The 6,363-nt window shown below is 40.2% G+C and overlaps 1 pseudogene; it reads right to left on the reverse strand.

Annotated features, from left to right (window-relative positions):
* Positions 1–386: 386 nt before the first annotated feature.
* Positions 387–1,206, reverse strand: LOC130845824 (nucleophosmin-like; annotated as a pseudogene).
* Between the last annotated feature and the right edge of the window lie 5,157 nt (positions 1,207–6,363).

Below are 6,363 nucleotides of genomic sequence, written 5' to 3' on the forward strand. Positions count from 1 at the left end.
TTTCCCCACATTCTTTTTCAAACTGGGTTCTATTATTTCTTTTTAAATTGCCAATTTGATAAATGAAAAATTATATATATTCACATTTTTCAGTTCTTTGATTACTAAGGACATTATACTTAAAAAACCCCCAATTATTTGGGTTCTGTGTTTGCAAATTATCTGAACATGTCCTTTGACTATTATTTTTTCTATTGGGGGGCTCATATTTTTCTCATTAATTTTTTTAACTTTCAAGTAGATTAAAACTTCAATTTATAAAATAAATTAAAATAAAATGACTCTTTCCCCAAAACACAGATTAGTAAAACTAAAGATGTTATAATCCCACTCAAAAAAAAAAAAAAAAAAAGGAAAGCCTGATAGTAACTGTTTCAAGAATGAGATTAGATGGAAAACTTTAACAAACTGTTTAAGCTATTTTCTTAAAAGAGACTTCTTCCACTCCTAGAGATCTAGCCTCCTGGTCAGTCATTCAGAAGCAATTCTTCATGTAATTGATGAACTTGGCTTCCACTTTGGGAAGAGAACCACCTTTTCCTATACTTTCTTGAATCCTTGCTTTAATGTCTTCTATAGGACTAGCTCCTTTTGGTGTTTTAGGAGTTTTTATATGTTTTTATATTCTTGACCTTTTGATCTTGGTATTGATGGTTTTGAGTCTTTGTCATTCTGGCTTGGTTTTTGTGCATCTTTGGCTGGAGTATCTCATATGGATTCATTTACTGGAGTTTTTCTTCAGCTTCCTCATTACCACCACCACCACCATCATCATCATCTTCACAGCAGGGCTGATTTTTTTCTGTGGAAGCTTGCCACCACTTCCAGGGGCAGATCACTTTCTAGACACACTCTTCCTCTTCATTTCCTGACTCTGCATCTTCCTTCACACCAACCAAGTTCTGTCCACTAATATGCATGGGCCCTGATTCATCCTTCAACTCTAAGCCACAGGTGATGTTATTTCAAAGCCTCCAAGGGAAACTGGGCTATACAGATATTTCCAAAGTTGCCAGTGTTCCTTGAATAGGACTGCCTGAATAATTCATTGCCACTGTTTCAATGATGTGCAATTCACCCTTTGTATCAGCCCCTAAACTGACTGTTCTTAAAGATAACTGGAGCTCATTTCCCATTATTATCAAGTTTAAAATGACATTTTTTGCCAGCCCTTAGTTTACAACTGAAAAGATAGTTCTGGGGTCTCAGGGGCTTTCATTCATTTCCATCAAATTGTCCATGGGGTGGTGACTAATACTCAGGTAAGAGAGAAAGTGAATGGAGATACAGGACTACTGTTCTAGGGAACAGTCATGCAGGAGGGAATCACACTAGGGTTCTTGCTGTTCTTTAATTATTTTGTGTACATTAAGGATACTCACCCTTTATATGTTTTCTTTGTTGTCAACATTTTTTTCTGTGTTTATTTTAGGCTTTCAATTTTGTTGATGTACTTTTCTATGTTAGTTTTTGTTGCTGTTACTTTTTTTTTCTTTTATTTGTTTGATTGCATTTAGTTTTTAGGCTGTCAAATATTATGATGTCTGTCATTGGTATCATACTTAGAAAGGCCACCCCCATCCTTAGATTATACCATACTTGTCTACATTTTCTCCTAGTCCTTTGTGATTTCATTTTAAATCTGCAGTTTATTTTGGTGAAAGGTCTTATTTCAGGAAACAACTTCAGAATATTACATTCTAACTTAAGTTCGTATACAGCCATTAGGGTGGTTACTGACCAACACTTATATTTCTATTGTGAATGCATTTGTACACATTATGCCTATACCCGCTAAATGCTATTATCCACACCTGGGTCCGGGGCCCACTGTGAGCATCACCTTTTCATTGCTTGAAAGTCAGGATAGGCCTTGGGTTCCACATATACTACGTAAGAGGGCCATCACCAGAATGTTTGTCGGCAAACTCAAATCCCGCAAACACTTAAATTGATGGTCATGTTGTGTTTTCCTTGAGGTCTATGAGAATAGCTGATATATTTCAGTCATTGGTCAGAGTCCGTGGGTTGTGAGCAAAGCTCTCCTGGGGGATGATGAAGAGGAGGGAGTGGCCGGCTCTCTCGGGACTCCACGGTTCAGTGTCCGCACCAAGGCACTCCCAGCTGGGTGGATTGCAGCACCCCAGACACCTCTGAGCACAGACAGCATCATTCCACGCTGCCCAGCTCCGAATGCCTCCAGCTGCAGAACAGACTGTTCCCTACGTTAGAATTAAACTTAGTCTTTTCCTTCTCTTTCTTTTGCAGAACTTCAGATGTGAGAACACATGCCAGTTGTTGGATCAGAGGACTCTTCCTACAGCACAAAAATGCATGCACTACACCAGACTTGCAAATATACAAAAGATGGCACATCTCGTTATTTCTGATTTTGAGGTTCCTAGGCTCGTCTCGTGGAATGCTGGTTGCCAGTAGACAGCGGTGTTCTGCAGGTAGGTGACCCAGGCTAGGGGAAATGGGTGGGCGGAGAGAGGCATGAGGAATCCCACACATTTGGGAAATGTTTCCACCCATGTTTTGTATTTGTGTTTTAAATTTTGGGAGTGACTCACAGGCACTTAGCAAAAACAACTGATTAAATTAACCTTGCCAGTAATGAGGTTGCCTGGCCTCTGTGTTCGCAGACACTCAGCTCATGGGCTGGTTGGTATTTAATTAGCTGCCTGGTGGCCGGTGAAAACAATGTGGGTTGAATCCCACTTTAACAAGTGTTATAGTACATCAGCTTTGTCATAGTATATCCAGACGTTATTAAAATTAGGAAGTGATATGCTGACTTGTTTGTTTTCCTTATTCACATAAAACAGATATTCAGGACTCACTTTATTTAGACACAGTAAATTAGGGGCAGATGTGATGAATGAAGTGAATACTTTGCCTTTTCTAGAAGGATAAATGTAGCCATTGTCCTGCTCTGGTTGTATTTGAAAATGAGTGATATTTTAAATACAATTTGATGTTCTGAAGAAATGCCTCGTTGGAGGTTAGGGGTTATAAAATCAGATTCTTGAGTAGTGGGTTGTGAAAGTGCTATGGGCTGAATTGTGTCTCTCGCCCCCCCCCCCCCCCCCCCGCATCCTCCACTGGGATTGGGGGCCTGAAACACAGATTTGCACACAAAATGTCCTGACCTCCTACCCAAAGGTCAGTACCTCTCTCCCAGCCACACTTAGCTTTGTGTGAAAGTTCCTGGAGGTCACACGATAAGCAGCTAGTGGCTATGAGTAGAAGCTGTAATTTACTCCTGAGGGTAACCCGAGGTCTCCTTGATCCCCAAGACATCATTGAATGGGGTCAGGTAAGACAGTTCCATAGGGGCTTGAAGGAATGTCATCTGAAAGAGAGGCAAGCCAACAGAGATGGTATGGAATTTCAGAAGAGCTGGCCGGTGCTCAGGGTATGGCCCTTGGGAGAATTATCTTCTTTCACCAGGGGTGAAAAACACATACGTTGTGTGGTGTCTAAATATGGTAAAGAGAAGGGAATGAGAAATCCAAATAAATGAGCTAATGTGGATATAAGCTTTTCAATGCATAAAAGAAGTTTTCATACATGACCTCATTGATTCTTGGCAATATTCTGCATGGGGTTCCATCTTTATTTACCAATTGGGTTCCATGTTCTGGTTGCCAACAGAAAAAATGTGATCCAGAGAGGCTGAAAGACCACCGGTGTTGCAAAACTCACATGTGGCAGGTTGGAGGCTTAAATCCATAGTTTCTGACCTTCCAAATTTGGCTCTTAGAAGGAATAAAATAAAATGGAATTCAGCTGGTTTGGGTGGAGGTGGAGGGAAATGTTATGTGTTATTCACCCTGTTTTCTCTCCACTCCATCATGATTGCCCTTTATCACTGGACTGAGATCCTTTTCCAGATTCTAGGCTGAAAGATGTCCCCACCTCACAAGCACCTATTTATTCTCTCACTCCCACAAATCACAGTCTGTCTCCACTCCCTGCTTCTTTGGTTGAGTCACATGATTTAGATGTGACGGTGGGAACAGATGAATCCTTGTGACCCAATGACTGAGAGAACCATTAAGAAAGGAAGAGCACCTTCCTTTTGAGGAAAGACTTGACCTTTTCAAATGGAGACCCTCTAGATCAAGACACCTTTCTTTTTTTTTTTTTTAATTTTATTTATTTATTAATTATTTTTGGGGGGGTACACCAAGTTCAATCATCTGTTTTTATACACATATCCCCGTATTCCCTCCCTCCCTTGACTCCCCCCCCACCCTCCCTCGAGTCCCCCCCATCCTCCCCGTCCCAGTCCTCTAAGGCATCTTCCATCCTCGAGTTGAACTCCCTTTGTTATACAACAACTTGCCACTGGCTATCTATTTTACAGTTGGTAGTATATATATGTCTGTGCTACTCTCTCGCTTCGTCTCAGTTTCCCCTTCACCCCCCGCCCCCTCTCAGACCTCGAGTTCTGCAGTCCATTCTCTGCACCTGCGTCCTTGTTCTTGTTACTGAGTTCATCAGTACCATTTTTAGATTCTGTATATGTGAGTTAGCATACAATATTTGTCTTTCTCTTTCTGACTTACTTCACTCTGTATGACAGACTCTAGGTCTATCCACCTCATTACATAGAGCTCCATCTCATCCCTTTTTATAGCTGAGTAATATTCCATTGTATATATATGCCACATCTTCTGTATCCATTCATTTGTTGATGGGCATTTAGGTTGCTTCCATGTCCTGGCTATTGTAAATAGTGCTGCAATAAACATTATGATACATGTTTCTTTTGTGATTATGGTTTTCTTTGGGTATGTGCCCAGGTGTGGGATTACTGGATCATATGGTAGTTCTATTTGTAGTTTTTTAAGGAACCTCCAAATTGTTTTCCATAGTGGCTGTACCAACTTACAGTCCCAACAACAGTGCAGGAGAGTTCCCTTTTCTCCACACCCTCTCCAACATTTGCTGTTTCCAGATTTTGTGATGATGGCCATTCTGATTGGTGTGAGGTGATACCTCATTGTGGCTTTGACTTGCATTTCTCTGATGATGAGTGATGTTGAGCATCTTTTCATGTGTTTGTTGGCCATCTGGATGTCTTCTTTGCAGAAATGTCTATTTAGGTCTTCCACCCATTTGTGGATTGGATTATTTGCTTTTTTGGCATGAAGCTGCATGAGCTGCTTGTATGTTTTGGAGGTTAATCCTTTGTCCGTTGTTTCATAGGCAACTATTTTTTCCCATGCTGAGGGTTGCCTTTTAGTCTTGTTTATGGTTTCTTTTGCTGTGCAAAAGCTTTTAAATTTCATGAGGTCCCATTTGTTTATTCTTGATTTTATTTCCATGATTCTAGGAGGTGGGTCCAAAAGGATCTTGCTTTGATGGATGTCATAGAGTGTTCTGCCTATGTTTTCCTCTAGGAGTTTTATAGTGTCTGGCCTTACATGTAGGTCTTTAATCCATTTGGAGTTTCTTTTTGTGTATGGTGTTAGGATGTGTTCTAATTTCATTCTTTTCCATGTTGCTGTCCAATTGTCCCAGCACCACTTATTGAAGAGGCTGTCTTTTTTCCATTGTATACTCGTGCCTCCTTTGTCAAAGATAAGGTGCCCATATGTGTTTGGGCTTACTTCTGAGTTCTCTATTCTATTCCATTGATCTTCCTTTCTGTTTTTGTGCCAGTACCATACTGTCTTGATCACTATGGCCTTGTAGTATAGTTTGAAGTCAGGACGCCTGATTCCACCAACTCGATTTTTCCTTCTCAAGATTGCTTTGGCTATTCGGGGTCTTTTGCGTTCCCATACAAATCGTAAGATTTCATGCTCTAGTTCTGTGAAAAATGCCATTGGTAATTTGATCAGGATTGCATTGAATCTGTAAATTGCTTTGGGTAGTACAGTCATTTTCACGATGTTGATTCTTCCAATCCAGGAACATGGTATGTCCCTCCATCTGTTTGTGTCGTCTTTGATTTCTTTCATCAGTGTCTTAAAGTTTTCTGCATACAGATCTTTTGCCTCCTTAGGCAGGTTTATTCCTAGGTATTTTATTCTTTTGGTTGCAATGGTGAATGGGAGAGTTTCCTTAATTTCTCTTTCTGCTCTTCCGTTGTTAGTGTATAGGAATGCAAGAGATTTCTGTGCATTAATTTTGTATCCTGCTACTTGACTAAACTCATCAATTAGTGCTAGCAGTTTTCTGGTAGCGTCTTTAGGGTTTTCTATATATAATATCATGTCATCTGCAAAGAGTGACAATTTGACTTCTTCTTTTCCAATTTGGATTCCTTTTATTTCTTTTTCTTCTCTGATTGCTGTGGCTAAAACTTCTGAAACTATCTTGAATAATAATGGTGAGAGTGGACACCCT

The sequence above is a fragment of the Hippopotamus amphibius genome, chromosome 2 (assembly GCF_030028045.1).
Source record: "Hippopotamus amphibius kiboko isolate mHipAmp2 chromosome 2, mHipAmp2.hap2, whole genome shotgun sequence".
Lineage (NCBI taxonomy): Eukaryota > Metazoa > Chordata > Mammalia > Artiodactyla > Hippopotamidae > Hippopotamus > Hippopotamus amphibius.